Here is a 23,792-nt window from a genome sequence, read left to right as displayed (position 1 = left end):
TAAGCTACAGAATTATTTTGCTTTTTCTTCTTTGACTTTTTTTTTTGGTAAGGTTTATTTGTCTTTGGATGATTATTCAAATTACAATTCATTTAGTTTTAGCAGCATTTCCAACACATCAGTTTGGTTAATGACATTGCTCTAGGGATGATGTTGAGCACAGAAGAGAAAGAGGGTCATTTGGGGGCATTAAGATCGTTTTCTTTCCTTTCTGGTCACAGGTTAATCATTTATCCTTTGAAAGGCTCATCTTTTTCCTCTCATTTTTATATGTGCTTCAGTACACTTTAACAGAGATTTCCACAGGGTTATTGAGAGGAAAACACTCTGTAATAAATCCTAAAGGTCTTTGTAATTGGGATATTTTTTCCTTTCAGTGTGACACTATTCAGTAAAGTGATAGGTGTACCAGAGTCACTATGCATGCATATATAACACAGATGCTTGCCTATATATGTAAATATTCACACATAGATGTATATTCTGTGTCTGTATTCAGCAGGAACTTATCAATGCAGGATTTCTAGACTTATGCAATCAAATAGAAAGAAAAGCTGTTCACTAGTATGACCAATATAAAAGTGAAGATTCAAAGAAATGTTGACTTTTTAGCTGTCACATTAGATTTTACACTAGACAGTAAAAATCAGGAAATTTGAATAAGTCTGTTAAAAGGTTGAAACTATAGATTCTTCATTGTAGGAGTTCAACTGTTTTAGAAGCAAAAGTTTTTTTTTCTAAAGAAAAAGAATCATGCACATATGTAAAGTCAAAGTTTGTTTTATATAAATGTATGTGTACATGACATAGTATAGTGGGGAAAAGACTACACTGAGAGTTTTAAGAATGATGTCTAAACACTAAACTTCACTATCTTTACTTTTTAGGTTTTTGCAAGGCAAATGGGGTTAAGTGGTTTGCCCAAGGCCAAACAGCTAGGTAGTTATTAAGTGTCTGAGACTGCATTTGAACCCAGGTACTCCTGACTCCAGGGCTGGTGCTTTATCCACTGCGCCACCTAGCTGCCCCCACTATCTTTTTTTTAAAGATTTTATTTATTTTGAGTTTTAAAATTTTTACCCTAATTTTCCAGTCTTTACATTGTTTCCATGGTATACATTGATCCAAATTGAATGGGATGAGAGAGAAATCATATCTTAAGGAAGAAACATAAAGTATAAGAGATAGCAAGATCAGACAATAAGATACCAGTTTCTTTTTTCTACATTAAAGGTTATAGTCCATAGTCTTTGCTCAAACTCCACAGTTCCTCTGTGATACAGAAGGTATTCTCCATAGCAGACAGCCCCAAATTGTTCCTGATTGTTGCAATGATGGAATGAGCGAGTCCATCAAAATTGATCATCACCCCCAAGTTGCTGTTAGGGTTTACAGTGTTTTTCTGGTTCTGCTTATCTCACTCAGCATCAGTTCATGCAAATCCCTCCAGGCTTCCCTGAATTCCCATTCCCTCCTGGTTTCTAATAGAACAATAGTGTTCTATGACATACACATACCACAGTTTGCTAAGCCATTCCCCAATTGAAGGACATTTACTTAATTTTCAATTCTTTGCTACCACAAATAGGGATGCTATGAATATTTTTGGTCCAAGTGATGTTTTTAACCCTTTTCCATCATCTCTTCAGGGTATAAACCCAGTAGTAGTATTGTACATTTTTGTTGCCCTTTGGGTGTACTTCCAAATATCTCTCCAGTAAGGTTGGATGAGTTCACAGCTCCACCAACAATATAATAGTGTCCCTCATTTCCCACATCCCTTCCAACAATGATCATTATCCTTTCTGGTCATATTGGCCAGTCTGAGAGGTGTAAGGTGGTACCTCAGAGAAGCCTTAATTGGCATTTCTCTAATGTGTAATGATTTAGAGCAATGTGTCATATGACTATGGATTGCTTTGATCTCCTCATCTGTAAATTGTATTTTGACCTTTTGACCTTTGACCATTTATCAATTGGGAAACAGTTTTTTTTAATGTGACTCAGTTCCCTGTATATTTGAGAAATGAGTCCTTTGTCAGAAATATTAATTGTAAAGATTGTTTCCCAGTTTACTACATTTCTTTTGATCTTGGTTACAGTGGTTTTGTCTGTGCAAAAGCTTTATAATTTAATGTAATCAAAATCATCTGGTTTGTTTTCAATGATGTTCTCCATCTCTTCCTTAGTAATAAACTGCTTCCCTTTCCATAGATCTGACAGGTGAACTAGTCCTTGATCTTCTAATTTGTTCATAGTATTGTTTTTGTTTCTAAATCCTATATCCATTTGGATCTTATCTTGGCTTGGGGTGTGATGTGTTGGTCGAATCTAAGTTTCTTCCATACTAACTTCCAAATTTCCCAGCATTTTTTATCAAAGAGAGAGTTTTTATCCCAATAGCTGGATTCTTTGGGTTTATCAAGCAGCAGATTACTATAATCGTTTTCTCTATTTCATCTAGTCTATTCCACTGATCCACCACTGTATTTCTTAGCCAATACCAGACAGTTTTGATGACTGATGCTTTATAATATAATTTTAGATCAGGTAGGGCTAAGCCACCTTCTTCTGTACTTTTTTTCATTAAATCCCTAGAAATTCTTGACTTTTTATTTCTCCATATGAATTTACTTACAACTTTTTCTAACTCATTAAAAGTAATTTTTTGGAATTTTGATTGGTAGGGCACTAAACAGATAGTTTAGTTTTGGTAGAATTGTCATTTTTATTATATTAGCTCTACCTATCCATGAGCAGTTGATATTTGCCCAGTTAAGTAAATCTGATTTAATTTGTGTGAGAAGTGTTTTATAATTGTTTTCGAAAAGATTTTGAGTCTGTCTTGGCAAATAGACTCCCAAATATTTTATATTGTCTGAGCTTACTTTGAATGGGATTTTTCTTTCTAGCTCTTCCTGCTGTATCTTGTTAGACATATATAGAAAAGTTGAGGATTTATGAGGGTTTATATTATAACCTGCAACTTTGCTAAAATTGCTAATTGTTTCCAATAGGTTATAGATGATTTCTGGGGTTTCCCTAGGTATACCATCATGTCACCTGCAAAGAGTGAGAGTCTTAGTCTCTTACTTCTCAATTCTAATTCCTTCATTTTCTTTATCTTCTCTAACTGCTGAAGCTAATATTTCTAATACAATATTGAATAGCAATATCATAATGGGCATCCTTGTTTTACCCCTGATCTTATTGGGAATACCTCTAGCCTCTCCCCTTTGAATATAATGCTTTTTGATGTTTTCAGATAGATAATGCTTATTAGGAACAGTCTATTTATTCCTACACTCTCTAGTGTTTTTGGTAGGAATGGAGGCTGGATTTTGTCAAAAACTTTTTCAGCACCTATTGATATAATCATACGATTTCTGATAGGGTTGTTGTTGATATAATTAATTATACTAATAGTTTTCCTAATATTCAATCAACCCTGCATTCCTGAGATGAATCCTATTTGGTCAAAATGTAGTATCCTAGAGATAACTTTATCATCGTTTTGCTAAGATTTTTGCATCTATATTCATCAGGGAGATAGGTCTATAATTTTCTTTCTCTGTTTTAACTCTTCCTGGTTTAGGCATCAGCACCATTTTGGTTTCATAGAAAGAGTTAGGCAGAGTTCTGTCTTCCTCTATTTTTTTAAGGTGTTTGCAAGGCAAATGGGGTTAAGTGGCTTGCCCAAGACCACACAGCTAGGTACTTATTAAGTGTCTGAGGCTGGATTTGAACTCAGGTACTCCTTACTCCAGGGCTAGTGCTCTATCCACTGCACCACCTAGCTGCCCCTTCCTCTGTTTTTCCAAAGACTTTATAGAATTGGAACCATTTTTTCCTTAAATGTTTTGTAGAATTCACTTGTGAATCCATCATGCCCTGGAGATTTGGGGGGGTGGGGTTCAATGATGGCTTGTTGAATTTCTTTTTTCTGAGTTAGGGTTGTTTAGATATTTAATCTCCTTTTCATTTAACCTGGGCAACTTATATTTTTGTGAATATTCATCCATTTCACTTAGACTGTCAAATTTATTGGCATAGAGTTGGGCAAAATAATTCTGAATTATTACCCTTATTTCCTCCTCTTTGGTGGTGAGCTCACCTTTGTCATTTATGATACTAGCAATTTGCTTTTCCTCTTTCTTTTTTTTAATCAAATTGACCAAGGGTTTAACAATTTCATTGGTTTTTGTCAATAAAATCAACTCTTGGTTTTATTTATTAATTCAATATTTTTTGCTTTTGATACTATTAATTTCTCCTTTAATTTTTAGAATTTCTAAATTGATTTCCTCTTTCTTTAATTTAGTCATGTAAGCATTTAAAGATATAATATATTCCCTGGTAGTCACTTTGAGTGAATCCCATAGGTTTTGGAATGTAGTTTCATTATTGTCATTATCTAGGATAAAATAATTAATTCTTTCTGTAATTTGTTGTTTGATCCACTCATTCTTTAAAATGAGGTTATTCAGTTTCCAACTAGTTCTGAGGCTATATCTCCCTTGCCCCAATATCAATATATGATTTTTATTGCATTGTGATCTGAGAAAGATATATTCACTATTTCTACCTTTTTGTAGTTGATCATTAGGTGTTTATGCCCTAGTAAATGGTCAATTTTTGTATAAGTGCCAGGTATATTCCTTTCCTTCCCCATTCATTTTCCTCCATAAGTCTATCATATCTAGTTTTTCTAACCATATATTCACCTCCATAAATTCTTTCTTGTTTATTTTATGACTCAATTTTTCTAGATCTGAGAGATGGAGGTTGAGGTCTCCCACTAGTAGAGTTTTGCTCTCTGTGTCTTCCTGTAGCTCTTTCAGCTTTTCCTCTAAGAATTTGGATGCTATCCCCCATTGGGTGCATATATACATACATACATACATACATACATATATATATATATATATATATATATATATATATATATATATATATATATATATTCAGTTTGGAAATCACTTTATTGTCTATGGTACTTTTTAGGAAGATATATTTTCCTCCCTTATCTCTTTTAATGCTATCTATTTTTGCAGCTTCTTTGTCTGAGATAAGGTTTTCTACGCCTGTTTTTTTCACTTAAGCTGAAGCAAAATATATTTTGCTACAACCTTTTACCTTTACTCTATATGTATCTCTCTGCTTCAAATGAGTTTCTTTAAGCAGCATATTGTAGGATTCTGGTTTTTAATCTGCTGTGCTATTAGTTTATGTTTTAAGGGAGAGTTCATCCCATTCACATTCAAAGTTATAATTACTAACTCTTTATTGCCCTCCATGCTATCTTCCCTCTTTTAGTATTTTTCCCTTTCTCCCCTTTTATCCGTATTACCCAATATTTTGTTTCTGAATACCACCCCCTTCAGTTTGTATGCCCTCCTATATCCACCCTCCCCTTTCTTCCCACTTTCCCCTTTTACCTTTTACCTTCACTTCCTTATATTGGTTCCCCTTTTTTCTCTTCCCCTCCCTTTCTCTTTCTCCCCCCTCCCCTTTCCCCCTTTTAATACTTGAAAGGTAAGATGTTTTTTAAGTTAATTGGGCATGTGTGTAAGTTAACTTTAAGCCAAGTCTGATGAGAGGAAGATTCAGGTGTTTCTCATCTCTTCCCTTCTTGCCCTCTATTACCATAGATCTTTTGTACCTCTTAATGTAATGAGATTTACCCCCATTCAATCCTCTCCCTCCTCCTGTCTCCTTCCTATCCCCTTTTAAGGAAGAGGTGTTTTTAAATCATTCTATCCGAGTCATCAAAAATTCTGAGTATCCATCATTTCTAGCTAAGTATATTATATTTAATAGAGTTAGAATTCTTGAGAGTTATTAGAGTCTTTCTCCCAAGTAGTTTTATAGCCAGTTTCATCCCATTGGATAGCAGTCTCATGGATAATTCATGAATGTCCATCACTTCTGGCTAGTTATATTCTCTCTGTTAGAGTTACAATTCTCCAGAGTTATGAGAATCTTTTGCCCATGCTGGGATATAACCAGGTTCATCTTATTGGATAGCAGGGTTTTTTTTTTCTTTACCCCCCCCTTTTTTTAACCTTTTCATGTGTCTCTTGAACCTCCTGTTTGATGTCCAAATTTTCTATCTAGCACTTGTCTTTTCATCAGGAATTTTTGGAATTCTTCCATTTCATTAAATATCCATCTTTTCCCTTGAAAAAAAAGGGTCAGCTTTGTGGGATAGTGGATTCTTGGCTTCATTCCAAGCTCCCTTGCTCTTTGGAATATCTCTTCCAGGCCCTTCAATCCCTTAATGTTGATGCAGCCAGGTCCTGAGTAATACATATTGTGGCTCCTTGGTATTTAAATTGGTTCTTTCTGGCTTCTTGCAGGATTTTCTCTTTTATCTGATAGTTCTGGAATTTGGCCACAAAAATTCCTTAGTGTTTTCCTTTTAGGATCTCTTTCCAGAGGGGATTGATGCATTCTTCCAATAACTATTTTGCCCTCTGGTTCCTTGATATCAAGGTAATTTTCCATCACTAGATCCTGTAATATTAATATCCTTTTTTTCTCTTCACTGTTTTCAAGAAGACCAATAATTCTCAGGTTGCCCCTCCTCAATCTATTTCCAAGGCCAGTGGTTTTGCTAATGAAGTATTTTACACTTTCTTCTATTTTTCTGTATTTTGGTTTTAACAGGCTCTTGCTGTCTCATGAAGTCATTTTTTTCTGGAGACTCCTTTCTTTTCTTTTAGAGAGGAGTTTTCTTCATTTACCTTTTGCTATTTCATTTTCCAATTGGTCAATTCTGTTTTTGAAAGAGCTTGCCATTTGACCAATTGAGATTTTGAGAGAATTATTTTCTTTTTGCATTTACCTTATTGAGGATCTGAGAGAATTATTCTCATATTGCATTTTTCCAAGTTGTATTTTCCAATGATTTGTATTCTTGTTGCAAGTTGTTAGTCATCTTTGGGGTTTCTTTTCCCAAATTTTCCAATTGATTCTTAAACTCCTTCCTTATTTCTTCAAGGAAGTCTTTCTGTGTTGGAGACCAGATCATATTCTCATCAGAGGTTCTAGGTCTGTCTGAGTTTGGGGTCTTTTTCTTCCAAGAATTTTTCTATGGATCTATCTATCAGCTGACTTTTCTTCATTTTGCCAAGACCTTGAGTTGGGGAGGGGCTGGTTGACAGAGGTTTGGTGTTGGGATCCTTAGAGGCTGTACCTACTGAATGTAATATCTCTAGCTGACCAGTGGGGGTGCTAAAGGATTTGCTCACCAAGTGCAATTTCTCTGGTTGGCCAGTAGGAGGTGCTGGTTGCTTTCTCTGGAGTGTCTGTGACCTTGACTGAAGACTTCTCCCTTGGCCTGTAGGGAGTGATTGAAGCTATTAAATACTTTTGTCTTCAATCAATGGTGGGCTCTACCCTGGGGTGAATCACCACTCTCCCTATTGTCAGCTGGTCTGGTTCTTCTGCTCACACACCTGTGCCTGGGGCAGAAGGTCTGCAATGCTATTTGTTCTGGGAAGAGGCTTCAGCTGAAATGGAGGCTTGGACTCATAGTTCCTCCCAACCAGAGGAGCCCAGGGATGACATCTGCAGCTCTCCTACACCAGAACTCTCTCTCTAGCCCTGTTGGCAATCTCTGGGCAGTCAGCACCAACACTAATGCCTCTGCTCCCTAGTTGTCCAGTCAACCAGGTTCTAGCCCCACATCTGATCAAGCAGGTCAGCTTCTCGGGCCCTCAGGCTAAGAGGCCTCCACCCCTGCCTCTAATCAGACTGTTAAGTGGCTGATCTGCCCTCTGCGTCTGGGACTCTCCCACTACTGCAGAAGACAAATCCTGAGGTAAATATTCTTTCTTCTGGCTTTTCTTTCTGGGTCTTGTTGATCAGAGTTCTGTTAAGAGGTTTGTTTCATATCATAAATGGGGAAAGATCAGGAGATTTTAGAACTGTGCCTGTCTTCTCTCCACCATCTTGGCCAGAAGTCTCTATCCACTATCCTTTTTTGAAAACATTTCTACTTGCAGGATGTTGATAAAGCCTTGGGGCCCCCAGGATCTAGGTCTATCTTTGCTATAGGATCAGGTCCCCCAGAAGAACCTTTTTTGTCCACCAGAAATCTAAAGACAAGAGGTTCATGTTGTCTGGGTCCTAGATGGGAACAGCTTCTTATAAACAAACCCCTGTGCTTGTGAGCCTCCTTTTCTCCTCTTTGAAAATGGTGATGAATAATGCAATCAGAGGTTGCAAAACTGATGACCAGGTCATACTTTCATTCTTTGACCCAGTATCTGGGGAGGTTTTGAGAACAAATAGACTGCTAGCTGGGTCTTGGCTATTGCTTAAACTGGGAGAAAGTGAATTCAATCAATTATTAATTTTTTTAAATTTTTCATTAGTATTATTTTTATTTCCATTATCACAGATTTATTTAAGAAAAAACACTATATATTTTTTAAAGATTAGACTACTGACAGAAATTTTTAAAGATCATATAAACATGAATCAATTGATAAAAACTGTTTCTAGGCTGTGTTCAAAAACTACTGTGCTATAAAAATGAAGAGTTTTGATGATCTTAGAAAAACATGGATAGACCTGAATGTAATAATGGATTGTAAAATGAACAAAATATTAGATGAAATAATAGCAGTATTGTTTTACGAACAATTTTAAGTGAATAAGTCAAATTTTGACTATAATAAATATTCAAATTAGCTACAAAGGACATATGAAGATGTTATTTTTATCCAGGAAAAAGAATTGATGAATAGAAGAATGTAAGGAATGTTTTTACATACACAAATATATTTGTGTCTAATGGTAACCATCTCTAGAGCAGGAAGGGGAGGAAAGAAATAAAAATAAATTCAGAAAATATTTTATATTTGAAGGGATTAGGAAGTTGTACACAATAGATTTGTAGCTTCATAAGCAGTCAATTCTTATAATATGTTATGAAAATGCTTATTTTATTTTATAAATTAAAATAAAATTAATAAATAAAATTTAAAAATGAAGTCATCAGACTAGACAAAAGATTGGATATAGGGAGGGGTAAAAGTGAGGAATCAAAAATTATACCTAGATTAAAAGCCTCAGGGACTGGGTAGATAGTATTGCTCGCTATAATAATAATAATATTAATATTAATAATGAGGATGTTTTGAAAGTTAGACTTTAGAGGAAAGAAGACAAATCTGATTTTGATCATGTTGAGTTTAAATTGTCTACTGAGCATCCTGTTCAATATTGAAGAGAAGCATTTGTTAATGTGAAACTGGAAATCAGCAAAGAGGTTAGGACAAGATAGATAAATTCAAGAATTATCAGCATAGCTATGTTAATTACATCAATGGGAACTAAAGTAAAAAATTATGGAAGAAGAAAAAGAAAGAGCTCAGACAGAACTGTATGGGTCACAGATGGTTAGATGATATAATCTGGATAAAGATCCAGCAATGGATCTGAGGTGTGATCTGATGAGTAGAAGGAAAAATCAGGAGAGAGAGTGGTACTCTTAAAACCTTGATAGAAAATATTATCAAGAAGAGTGTGACAAATATGTCAAAGATTTCAGAGAGATCAAGATGAACAAGTATTGAAAAGAACTATTGGTTTTGGTAATTTCAAGATCATTAGTAAATTTAGAAAGAACATTTTTGAGAAGAGAGGAGAGAAACTGGAGACATATAGTAGATGACTTTTTCAAGGAGTTTAGTTACAAAGGACAAAAGGGATATAGAAATTAAGTGAGGAGGAAGGATCAAGAGATTTTGGGAGAATGGGAGATGGACATGTTTATGTACAGAAGACAGTGAGAATTGAAGATAAGTGATAGAGTTACATTGGAACATTGGACAATCTAATGAAGGAGACATGATGGAATGGGATCATTTGAATAGATAGAAGGGTTAGTCTTTGTAAGAAAAAGGGAATAATGAGGGAGGAAAAAAGCAAGGAAAGGCAAGAAACTTTCATTTGCCTAGAACTGTGTTAAATTGCTTTACAATTTCATTCTCATTTTATTCTCACAACAATCCTGAGAAATAAGTGTTTTTATTATTGTCATTCTACTGTTGAGAAAATTGTGACAAAGAGAGACTAAGTAAATTTGCTAGCTTCTCATAACTAATAAATGCCTGAAGCTAGATTAGAACTCAGATTTTCCTAACTGGAGTTTAGTAGAGTTCTGTTCTTTGACTCCTCACTTTTACTCCTCCCCATATCCAATCTATTGCCTAGTCTACTGACTTCATCTTTTAATTTTATTTATTTATTTTATTTTAATTTATAGAATAAAAATAAAGTCACAAATTTATGTGAGAAAGGAGTGGAGGAGAGAGTAGCAGAAGACCTATGAGTAATATGAAATGAGGAAGATGGAAGAAAAGGGAACTCAGATCAAAAAGCCTCATTTTTTTTTCTGATTCCCACAATGACTGATCCAGGTTTATTGACCCTAAAGAATAGCCTCTGCATAAAATGCCTTTAGACTGACCTCTGAGAATGGTTGGGAAGTCACTAACAGTAGACCAATGAGAAATGGCTTATAAATTACTCGGTCCTTTAACCTTGCCAGTTAAAATACTGGGGCCCCATAAATATGATCCGTCTGTTATACCTCCTGCTCCTTATCTAACACCCAGAGGGATCTCATTAAAGTCCCTGCTTTCTAATTATGCTTAGTTAGCAGTAACCTTTGAGGTTTCAGGCATGAAACTCATGAGCAGCACCATAAAAAAAAGGGATATACAGCCCAGCATGACCACTCAAAGCGAGTTGAGGCTTAATCCTGCCCCATATAACCAGGACTATTTTAAATATCAAGTAAAGTAACTATATAAGATCATAAATTTCTGCTAGAAAGGATCTTAGAGATTGAGTCCAACTACCTAATTTTATATATGAGGAAACTGAAGCTCAGAGAAGTTATGACTTGGTTAGGTAATGAGTGATAGAATCAAGATTCAAAACCAGGATCTCTGGTGCTAAATTAAATGCCCATGATTTATTTGAATCCTAGATAAAGTAAGTGAAAACTTGAAAGTTTTACCAAAAATTATACTCTCTTCTCCCTTGCCTTGCCCCACAAGATGCTAGTCAGTTTTCCTTTTTTTTTGAAATGTGAACTTTGGTTTATGACTTTTTCCCCAGACTCATAATTAAATGAGGGCACCTCATATAAACCATTACCTGCTAGACACAATTGGAAAAGGATTAGTCATTTAAGCTAGCAGAGATTGCTATAATGGTTTCCAAGGCCTATAACTACCCTACCTCCTTAGGAATCCTATTACAATCTAACATTTGTGTTATTGGTATTGCACCTCAATTGACATATATCAAGCTGTAAGCTCCATTTCCAGCCAATCCATATTTCCAGGTTTCCCCTAATAATTTATTTATTTGTACATTTCACTTTGGGGGAGGTTATTAGCTTTGAAATGTCTGTACCTATTGCCAGTGGCTGTAGATTGTCTTTTAACAGTAATATAGAGCACCTTCTTACTGACTGAAGTAAAGGTCTCTAGGGTTTAATCTTTGGTTTTACTTAGAACCTTTCAAAGCTCTTATCATGAGGATCCATGTGCTTACATAGATTCAATTTCAGATCAAATGAGCACACTCATAGGACAAGGTATTGTTTTCCTGCTGAAGAATGTTGATTAGGATTGATTCAGTAAATCAAACTAAATTCTTCTCATGTGCCAGTGCTTTCCACTTGCACTGTCCTTTTCTAATAAAAATGATATTGATAACTTTTGTCCAGTCCCTTAAATCCAGCCTCAGAGAAACAAAGGACTGAACTGAGAGAACTCACACATTAAACAGCTGACCACACAGCAACCTGTCAACAGCTTTGATTGATTAACCATAAAATGCATTTCTTTGACAGAATTGCTTGAAAGGTTTGGTGAGCCTGCATTTTCTTCTCTTCAATCACCTTTATCTAAGTGAAGGATTTCTCCCTTTTACGTGTTTAAACTCATTCCATTGACAACAGACATTGAAAACTCCTCAATGATTTCTGTGTACCAAATGAATTCCTGTCAGATAGCTCTGATGAAACCCGTCCACTACTGGTGGCCAAATTGATCATGCTGAGGCTCTTGATGAAGCAGATAATTCATCCAACACTGGTGGTGCCAGCATAATGTTTTCTCATGCATGTTTAAACATCATAAGGAGAAATGTGCAAATATTGTGAGGTTGACCTCATAGAAGTATTAACACTACTTGTCCTTAGACAGCAAAGTATTAGAGACATAATCAGCCCAAAAAGCCATCATAATTTTAATGAGACTTTCCAGTTTCTACTGTAGATAAAATGTACAAGAAAGATGTGTTTTCTCATTATTTCATAAGCTCACAGAAAGTAGAGATGGAAAAAAAACATAAGAAAGAAGATGCATTCCACAGTTTCTTTTGCCTTTGCTCTCATTTTTCAATTTGGCAAAGACAGGGTAATGGGATATTGATGTTCCACCATTCTATGAATTTGAAAATTACAGAATCTTATTATTGATACTAATTTCTAAAGTTTTTGATCAGTACCTGTTAACCCCAATCATAAAAGGAGGGGGAGAAAAACCAACTAGGAAAGCAGATAAGCCTAATTCATAAGAAGGGAACTGAGTGATCCTTGTGGTAATCCTTCTTATCCACTGATGCTAGCTAGCCTTTATGACACTGCTGGAAAAAAAACCCAAAAGATCACCTTTCCTTGGAAAACTGAAGGAAGGGAAGTCTTTTTTTGCTTTGTAGATATTATAGATACACAATTTCCAAATACTGAATTGGTTCTGGTTTTAGATCAGAGAAAAAAGGCCTCACTGAAAACTTATTGTGACTAGCTGGTAATTAATCCCAGCACCAGAAACTGCTCAAAATTCTGGCCTTTTATGCCTGAGGAAGTGAGCTTTGGTTCAGCTATTCTTTGTGGTTTGATGGGAAAATTAGCAGGCCATTTACCGAGGCATTTTCTTTTACCCCAGAGCATCAGAATTCTCTTGGTGTGAAGTGATTCTGGGGAGAACAGTCATTGATTCTCAGCAAGACTCTGAAATGTTACACTAGACCCTGAGTGTCTTGTTTTCACTTTCCAACAGTGTGCCTTGCATTAAAGCAGAAGGATGTAGCTGCTGTAGTTTAAAGAATATTGAGAATTTTTGACTTACACACTCTCTCTCTTACCTTGCCAAATATTGGGGCATGTTAGCTGAGAGAAATACTTCTTGAGTTTTACTTTTAATCATATCTTTGAAAACACATCCTTAGATTAAAAAAATTCATAAGTTATCCCTATTCTTAAGGTCATATGACCTCATGCCATATCTTCCACATAGAAAGCAATGTAAAGTTGGAGGGGAACTTAAGAAATCATATTTACTCATCTCTCTTCATTTTGCTGATGAGGAAATTGAAGTATAAAAATGATGCCTTAACCAAGGTTACATTCTTAGTTAACAAAATCACAAATATATAAAATTAGGTAGTTCAAATCAAGGCTCTTTCTATACTATGCTTCTTCCAACCCTATCACCCCCATTAAATCCCATCACCACCAAGTCTAAAACTCTCCCTTGGTCTTCTTTGTCTGCTTTTTGTTGTTCTCTGTATCTCCCTGAAGCTATTTCACTTCTATTTTTTTCTCTCTCAGGTTTTTGCAAAGCAATGGATTTAAGTGACTTGCCCAAGGTCACACAGCTAGGTAATTATTAAGTTTCTGAGACCAGATTTGAACTCAGGTCTTCCTGATACCAGGGCCAGTTCTCTATTCACTGTGCTACCTGGCTGCCCTGCTATTTCACTTCTAACAAACCCTTTCCTTACATAAAATCTGACCATTCTGATAAGGACATAGTAATGATGGGTAATCATGGGTAGGTTGAAAAAATGTTTATGTCTTGATGATATATGCCTGATTCATGAATAAACTTTTGTCTTTCCCAGATTCTTCAATCAACCAGGGTTTATGGCTGTTTTTCCCTTATCTCCAATCCTATCATTTTGAACTTGACTCATAATGGAGCAAAAATAGGAGGAAAAACAAACAAGATTTCTCCCCAGAGTACTGAAGACAAAATACTATTCCAAGAATGTTTAAGGAATTTTATTCAGTCAGAGGTATGTATAGGGAAATGATAACTTGTATTTCTCTAAAGTCTTTTCTAAGCATACATTCTCAAAAACACGATAATATAAAAGAAAGTGCTTTAGAAAAATAAAAGTTATTGTAACTCCATTCTACTTCAACAGAAAAATGTGGAACTTTTCCTTAGTAACAGGGCTTTTTAAAGTTCAGTTTCCAGGTTTCAAGACAGATTATAAATATTTACCTCTGTCCTGGGTTATGGGGGGCTGCATTGCTTATTTCCTTTACTTCTGATCATGTGCCTTAGGGAGCGACCAACATCAATCACAATGCCTCAACAACCCTATCTTGAACTGCTCAATGAGCCCCGACTGAAATTCTTTCCTGCCACTGTGCTATTCCTGATGATACCACAAGGGACTCTGTACATGAAGAACCTTCAGGGACTATCAAAATGAGTGCTAATCACTAGCCACCTTCCAGAGTTCTTGTTGTTCTCATTTGCCCCAGATTCTCTGCTTGTTATTTGTGTAATTGAAGAAAATGACATTGCCAAAGGGAGACAATTCATCTTGTGTGTGTCCCTGGAGAAGAGCAAGGTAGGGAAGTGGCATAATAAAAATTCATAGGGCGGGAATGATTGATCAATTGGGAATGGGCAGGGGGGATGGTTTCCTTTTCTCCTACAGGTGCTAAAATTTAGGTTAATATTAAAATATGCTTTAAAATTCAGAATCATTCTAGAAAAGTAAATAATCTATACATTGATATTCAACAATACTATTCCTAGGCATATAACACAAAGTGATAAAAGACAGAATGAAAGGTCATATGAACAAAATTATTTCTAGCAGCATATTTTTGTATATATGTCATAGCAAGGAACTAGAAAAAAAGATGAAATCCAACAAGTGAGGACTGGTCGATTAAAAATTATATAAAAATGTGATATTGTGCCATGAAAATTACAACTATGAAGAATTCAAAGAAACTTTGAAAGATTTTATGAAATTAGCCAGAGTAATAGCACTGGGCCTAGTATAATATTTAATACAGTGACATCAATAATGAAAAGGAAGATAACACTAATATCAGATAGCTGAGCTCTAATCAGTATAACATATGTTTCACATCTCATGAAAGAAGCAGAATAAAGGAATGACAGGAAGTCTTTGTGTGTTTTCATAAATTTCCAATGTTTGGGGTTTTTTTTAATGTTCTAGCTGTTATATAGAAATCAGTAAAAAACCAATGTAAAAAAGCATCAATTAAATATTTTTTTTAAAGTAGGGTTCAATAGATATGAGAGTACTTCAGATCTTGATCCCATCCACACTTATTCCTTATTAATGAAAGATGTTGGAGGTCTCAGAATGAAATGCAGGAATCTAGACAATTATAACTTAGTGAAAGATGAGTAATAAAATCTGCTATTCTTCACCTTTAATTTTTATAATATCAGAATATGATGTCTTCTATTCCTATTGTTCTTTCTTTTGGCTTATTGCCACAACCTCCCAATTTACTGATATTGAGAGAAATATCTTATTAGACAAAAAGAACCACTTGAGTGAACATGATCTCTTTTCCAATATTGCCACCTATATCTACTAGCTATATGATAATTCTGGGAAATAATTTTCTCTTTATATTTTTCTCTCTTCCTTCCTTCCTTCCTTCCTTCCTTCCTCCTTCCCTTCCTCCCTCCTTCTCTCTCTCTCTCTCTCTCTCTCTCTCTCTCTCTTTCTTTCTTTCATTCTCTAAAATTCCAAGTGGCAAAGTTGTACATGATTGTGCTTTAAGAGCTCTTGAGATTGACCAGTGTTATGGAACAATAAACATCCCCCCACCAATTCCACAATATTTTTCTTATGATGATACTGATCCTTGTCTGTTCCACATAGTCCTCATATTCTTCCTTGTTTATAAGAAAGGGAGTTCTCTTCTAAGATAAATCTGTATTTATTTCATTGTTTTCCCTTTTAGATAGTAATATATGAAGCTGTATCTACCTGTTCTTCATTTGATAAAAACCAATCTTTCTTTGGTCTTACCTCTAGCAATCCTCCCAATACTGCTTCCTCATCCTTTTATTAAGGACTGATAGAAAAGACTGAGCCCTCTTGATGAGGCTCCATCAAGACAATTAGGGTAATTATGTTAGACTGATTAAATGACTGGAGAGAAAGCTAAGCAAGAGTAGTTTGTTAATATGGTCCAAAAAAAACAAATTTGCTAGTAGGCCATAAAAGCTCTAAATTCATTATCTCTGTATACAATAAACATTAGCCAAATAAAGAGATCATGACACTTAAAAACAGTAGGAAATTTTCAAATGTCAAATCTATTTTCAACCAATCTTCATTAGCACCCATATCAATATATATGTAATCCCAGAGAACTAATGTATAACCACTAATAATAGGTATTTAGGGAATGTTAACATTCCCCTTCTGGTGAGAGAAATCTAGTTTTAAATTCTCCTAAAGTGGCCAAAGAAATCCAAATAAGACCAAGACTCTCTAAAGAAAAAAAAAAATGAATTGAGTGGTAATTTCATGAACACCATAAAATAGTAGACCATTTTATCTTCTTATTCCTGAAGAGTGAAAAAGGTTAAGTCCCTACTCTGTAGAGTCACACAATCTAATTCCTCTGGGAATTCAGCATATACATTTACAGATCTCACCAAAGTCTTATTGTACCTGCTGGCTTCTTGGGTTTGGTTCTGCCTATGAGGAATCATCATTCAGATTGCAAAAGCATGGGTGGAAATAAAACAAAAGTTTATTTTAAAAGGTTACAAGACATAGGAAAGGCTAGACAAAGAGAGAGAGAGAGAGAGAAATAAAAGAACTGCCAAGGACATCAGGATACAAATTTTACATTAAAAAAATGGTACTTTAAGAATGGGGAGGTTCTCCACGCAAGACTACAATTATTTCTGTTACAATCATAATTCTCTACTTCAAGTCAATTTACATCTCGAGTCAATTTACATCTCCACACAAATTCTTTCCAGTTACATTCAAATTCTCTTCATCTTCCCCTGTATCATTATCAATTCAAAAAATTTTTATTCTATAATAATAATCTCTGGTTAATTTATTATCAGGTGTAAAAAAAATAGAACACTGTGCCTATGGTAATGAAGCAGGGGAAAGATGAAGAGAATTGTGAATGTAACAAAGAAAATTGGGTGGAGATGTAAATTGACTAGAAAAGAGAATTATGATTGTAACAGAAACAATTGTAATCTTAAAAAGCTGCTTGAGTGGAGACCACCCATTCTTGATGAACCATTGATTCATTGTTTAATGTAAAATTTGTATCCTGATCTCCTTAGGCTTTACCTTCTCTCTCTCTCTCTCTCTCTCTCTCTCTCTCTCTCTCTCTCTCTCTCTCTCTCTCTCTCTCTCTCTCTCTCTCTCTCTCTCCCTTCCTATGTCTTGTAACCTTTTAAAATAATTTTTGTTTTATTTCCACCATTGCTTTCCCGAGTCTAAATAATGATTCCTCATAGGCAGAACCAAACTCAAGTAGCCAGCAGCCACAGTAACACAAAAGGAATGACAAGGCTTGGAAAATTCAAAATTTCAGAAGAACAAAATAACAGGAAGAAAGTTAAATATATTACTGAAAACTTGAATGTTTTAATGTTTGGAAAAGTTTAAACATTTGTGTAATAAACAGTCAACTTGATTTTTTAAAAATATTGATGTCCTTGTAGTTAAAGGGATATGATGGTATGGCACTTATAATTGGAATATGAGAATGGAAGGATATGCATTTTTAGAAAGAATAGATCTTAAAAGAGTCTAGTATTAATCTAAATATGTATGTAATTCCACAAACTTCATTATTAAAAACAGTTGATCTTTTTGAATGAGAACAAGAAAAATGATAAAACACTTTAAAAAAAAACCACGAAGTTTTACAATTCACTTCTCTTCAAAAATCCTATATAGGAAGTAAGACAAGTGGAGATGGGAACAGAACCAATGCTGCTGTAACAATAAAATAGAGATTATCTAAGATGATGCTTGGTATTGATAATGTATTCTTAAAAAAACTGAACAGGCCTAATCTTATTAATCTTGGGAGACCTTTGATCTGCTAGAAAACTCATTTACCAAAATCTGAACTGTTAATTATTGAATTGAATTGCTGACAATTTAATTTGTCCAAAATTAAAGTATATGTTGTAAGGTCCAAAGACACAAAAAGAAAATTCTATAGGATCTACCTTCAAGGAGGTTATATTTAGTAATAAGATGAAGAGGGGAGAAATAAAATAAGTACATAGATAAATATAAGGAAAAAGGCATCATCCAAAAATATGATATAATAAATTTGACAGAGAGAGAGAGAGACAGAGACAGAGACAGAGAGACAGAGACAGAGACACAGAGACAGAGACAGAGATTAAGAGAGACTGAGAGAAAAACAGAGAAAGGATGGAAGGAAAGGAAATAAGGAAGAACTTCAGATAAAATTCTGGGAATAATGAGAAAGGTGAGGACATTTACACATCCAGGAGCAGGAAGAAGACTAGATGGCCCCTAGATGACTTTGGAGATAGAAAGAAAATTGAAACTGTTCGTGACCTCGAAGAGCATATATTCTAAAAAGGAATGTGCTATATAAACATGTTGCAATTAAGTATATTGGCAATAAAAGATAGTGTTAGGGGCCAAGAAGAGCTCCAGATAAAGAAGGAAGGGAAAGAAGAAGGAAGGAAAAAAAATAAACAAGGAAGGAAGGAAGGATGGGAAAATTCTGAAAAAAAAATTATTTAGCTTTTTACTATCTCTTTGATTACAGATAATGTTTCTACAAGTCCAAGTTCATATTAAATTACTAAAATATATATATATATATATATATATATATCAGTATCCACAACAGTTGTCCATTTAATGGAATAGTTTGCAAAACTATATTTTCTTTTGCTCAAACCACCCACTTCTTTTTTCTCCTTTATTTATTTTTCCTAATTACATGCAAAGATAGTTTTTCAATATTCATCCTTTTGCAAAATTTTGAGTTCCCAATTTTTCTATTGAACAATTTGATATAGGTTGTGCATGTACAATTGAAACCAGACATTTCTCTCCTAGACTCCTGATAGTAACAGTTGGGGTTTCAGTTTTCTTTAATTGTGTGATAATGGACTATCTTGGTGATGTTTTGCAAGAGATTTTCTGAGTGAGTTTGTGCAAATTTCTCACCTTTGACCTCATAAATTCATATTTATAGAGAGATTATACTTATTTGTATAGTTAGTGAAGTATGTGTGAATCACATTGAATTTTTTTTCTTTGATTACATTATCACATTTTAGAATTCATCAACTCTGGGTCAGTTAATTAATTAATTAATTTCACATTTATTTAGCACTTACTACCTGAAGGCACTGTGCTAGGTTTGGGGGACAGAAAGAGAAATTGAGACTATTCATGACCTTGAGGAGCATATATTATAAAGAGAAGTGTATGATACAAGCATGACACAATTAAGTATAATTGCAATAAATGATAGGAAGTGGTAGGGGCCAAGAAGAGCTCCAGATAAAGAATTCTGGGAATAATGAGAAAGGTGAGAACATTTTACACATTCAGGAACAGGAGAAAGGCTAGATGTCCCTTGAGCAGGGACTTGACAAAACCTAAGAATTCTTTTTTTAAGATTTATTTTTATTAAAATATTATTTGAGTTTTACAATTTCCCCCCAGTCTTACTTCCCTTCCCCCACCCCACCCCCACAGAAAGCAATCCATCAGTCTTTACTTTGTTTCCATTTTGTACCTTGATCTAAATTGGATGTGATGACAGAGAAATCATATCCTTAAAGAAGAGACGAAGAAGTCTTTTTTTTTTAGGTTTTTGTAAGGCAAATGGGGTTAAGTGGCTTGCCCAAGTTCACACAGCTAGGTAATTATTAAATGTCTGAGACTGGATTTGAACCCAGGTTCTCCTGACTCCAAGGCCTGTGCTTTATCCACTACACCACCTAGCTGCCCCCAAAGAAGTCTAAGAGGTAACAAGATCAGACAATAAGATATCTGTTTTTTTTCCTAAATTAAAGGGAGTAGTCCTTGAACTTTGTTCAAACTCCACAGCTGCTTATCTGGATACAGATGGAATGAGCAAGTCCTTCAAGGTTGATCATCACTCCCCTGTTGCTGTTAGGGTGTACAGTGTTTTTCTGGTTCTGCTTATCTCAGCATCAGTTCATGCAAATCCCTCCAGGCTTCCCTGAATTCCCATCCCTCCTGGTTTTCTAATAGAAGAATAGTATTCCATGACATACATATACCACAGTTTGCTAAGCCATTCCCCAATTGAAGGACATTTATTTTGATTTCCAATTCTTTGCCACCACAAACAGGGCTGCTATAAATAATTTTGTACAAGTGATGTTTTTACCCTTTTTCATCATCTCTTCAGGATATAGACCCAGTAGTGGTATTGCTAGGTCAAAGGGTATGCACATTTTTGTTGCCCTTTGGGCATAGTTCCAAATTGCTCTCCAGAAAGGTTGGATGAGTTCACAGCTCCACCAACAGTGTAATAGTGTCCCAGATTTCCCACAACCCTTAAAACAATGATCATTATCCATTCTGGTCATATTGGTCAGTTTGAGAGGTGTGAGGTGGTACCTCAGAGAAGTTTTAATTTGCATTTCTCTAATAATTAATGATTTAGAGCATTTTTTCATATGGCTATGGATTGCTTTGATCTTCTCATCTGTAAATTGCCTTTGCATATCCTTTGACCATTTGTCAACTGGGGAAATGGCTTTTTGTTTTAAAAATATGACTCAGTTCTCTGTATATTTTAGAAATGAGTCCTTTGTCAGAATCATTAGTTGTAAAGATTGTTTCCCAATTTACTACCTTTCTTTTGATCTTGGTTACATTGGTTTTATCTGTGCAAAAGCTTTTTAATTTAATGTAATCGAAATCATCTAATTGGTTTTTGGTGATGTTCTCCAACTCTTCCTTAGTCATAAACTGCTCCCCTTTCCATAGATCTGACAGGTAAACTACTCCTTGATCTTCTAATTTGCTTATAGTATTGGTTTTTATGTCTATGTCCTGTAACCATTTGGATCTTATCTTGGTAAAGGGTGTGAGGTGTTGGTCTAATCTAAGTTTCTTCCATACTAACTTCCAATTATCCCGGCAGTTTTTATTAAAGAGGGAGTTTTTATCCCAATGGCTGGACTCTTTTGGTTTATCAAACAGCAGATTACTATAATCATCTCCTGCTTTTATACCTAGTCTATTCCACTGGTCCACCACTCTATTTCTTAGCCAATACCAAACAGTTTTGATGACTGATGCTTTATAATATAATTTTAGATCAGGTAGGGCCAAGCCACTTTCTTTTGCACTTTTTTTCATTAAGCTCCTGGCAATTCTTGACTTTTTATTTCTCCATGTGAATTTACTTACAATTTTTTCTAACTCATTAAAAGTAATTTTTTGGAATTTTGATTGGTAGGGCACTAAACAGATAGTTTAGTTTTGGTAGAATTGTCATTTTTATTATATCAGCTCTACCTATCCATGAGCAGTTGATATTTGCCCAGTTAAGTAAATCTGATTTAATTTGTGTGAGAAGTATTTTATAATTGTTTTCAAAAAGATTTTGAGTCTGTCTTGGCAAATAGACTCCCAAGTATTTTATATTGTCTGAGCTTACTTTGAATGGGATTTCTCTTTCTAGCTCTTCCTGCTGTATCTTCTTAGACATATATAGAAAAGTTGAGGATTTATGAGGGTTTATATTATAACCTGCAACTTTGCTAAAATGGCTAATTGTTTCCAATAGTTTCCTTTGGATGATTTCTTGGCATTCTCTAGGTAGACCATCACGTCATCTGCAAAGACTGAGAGGTTTGTCTCTTCCTTCCCAATTCTAATTCCTTCGATTTCTTTTTCTTCTCTAATTGCTTACGCTAACATTTCTAACAAAACCCTAAGAATTCTTAAAAGAGAGACACTAGACCTATGATTAAATTAGCTTAGGAAACTCCTTGGTGAAGAAACAATTTCTACCGGTACAAGACAACACTTTATCTGAAACTCAGTCTTAGAGTCATCTAGCTCAGTCACCTAGAGCACTGAAAAGTTAGGAGATTTCTCTAGGGTCACAAAATCAATGTGTGTCAGAGGTGGGACTGGAATTAAGGTTTTTCTAGTTCCAAAGGCAGCTTTCTATGAATAATAGTTGGATAATAATCATATCCTTCATTTAAATAGTGTTTTAAGAATTGTGAAGCACTTTTCGTGTGATCTTCACAAACACTGATAGGTAGATATTGCAATTATACCTCTTTTATAAATGAGGAAACTGAGACAGATGACCAAATGATCTATTCACTGCAGAACCTAGCAATTAATTCACTATACTGTGCTATCTTTTATTTGTTGCTGTTTGTTCTTCATTCTTTTTTTTAATTGTTATAGCAATATTGTTTCCCTGGTGCAAAATCATGATACTTGTGTAAAGCCTTTTCCCCTAAATTTACAATAATGAAGGTTATACATAAACTATATAGATCACAATTTCTCCATTTTTGTGTGATTTAGAACAAAATTTCCTTGATAAATATGCCCAGTGATGAGTACAGGCCCCTAGTGGATGTCCAAAAATGCAAAATATAAACTTCTGGTTTTAACCATGGTAATTTTAAACTCTCAAATATGCTCTAATATACTCTAGTTTTAGGGGACATATTACACAAAGCCTTGTCTTGCATTTAAAGAAAAGCTCAAGCTGAATTCAACATACAATATCCCTCCCACCCCTAAAACAAATCTCTTTTAAAAATCAAGATGAACTATAGAATACAAAGTCAGACAGTGCTATCCACTTGTTCCTCATTGTTGAAGAGGACCATGACATCAGTAAGTTTCTGTCCTTTCTATCCTTGCATCATGATTTCTGAATGAATTGGATTTAAGAGAGGTAGGACTGTACAAAACCACCAGCTTCACTCTTTCCCAGAGCCCTCTAGGTCCAGAGACAAGATTAAGTTCAGGATGAATAGAGATAGCCCCAGATAGGCTATTTCTTAGTAATTCATAAAAGAGAAATAAAGATTGAAAGCACTGTAAACATGATCAACAATCTATTCTACTCTCAGTGCTACAGATAGCTACTTCAATTCTTTTGCCTCAAAGTACAACTGAGGTAGATTGGTTTTAATTCTGAGGCTACTTAGGGCAGCTAAATGATACAGTGGATAGTCACTGGGACCTTGGAGTCAGAGGGCTTGAGTTCAAATCAAGCCTCAGACACATAAGAAGTTTATGACCAGATAAGTCAGTTTTCTTAAATGGAAAAACTGGGAAAATAAAAGTACCTACTTTACAGGGTTGCTGTGAGAATCAAATAAGGTAATATTGTTGCATCTCAGACCAGTGCCCAAAACATAGTGGACACCAATGCTTTTTCTCCCCTGTTTTCTATCTCTATATTTAGTCTTTAATCATATTCAATAACAATTTGAAGGTTAAAGTGGAGAAGGGTTCCAAGTGAACAGCAGTTGAACATGGGTTAGTTGATCCTGAGAGATAGGTGAGCACTGTTCTGAAGGGGTGGGCTGCAACCTCTGTTGCTCTTAGCCATTGAAAGGGAGTCAGGTTCAGAGTCCTGAATCTAGAGAGATGGAAATGGAGGAGACCTCTAGTGTGATAAG

The 23,792-nt window shown here is 35.0% G+C and overlaps 1 long non-coding RNA gene across 1 annotated transcript in view; it reads right to left on the bottom strand.

Moving 5' to 3' along the window:
- LOC141516278 (uncharacterized) overlaps positions 1 to 23,792 on the bottom strand; it is an 89,335-nt gene that overhangs the window by 3,418 nt on the left and 62,125 nt on the right. The gene's annotated exons all lie outside the window — the stretch shown is intronic.

Source organism: Macrotis lagotis, chromosome 3, assembly GCF_037893015.1.
Source record: "Macrotis lagotis isolate mMagLag1 chromosome 3, bilby.v1.9.chrom.fasta, whole genome shotgun sequence".
Classification (NCBI taxonomy): Eukaryota; Metazoa; Chordata; class Mammalia; order Peramelemorphia; family Peramelidae; genus Macrotis; species Macrotis lagotis.
Note: the sequence above shows the minus strand (reverse complement) of the source record. Positions and strands in the feature narration are given on the sequence as shown.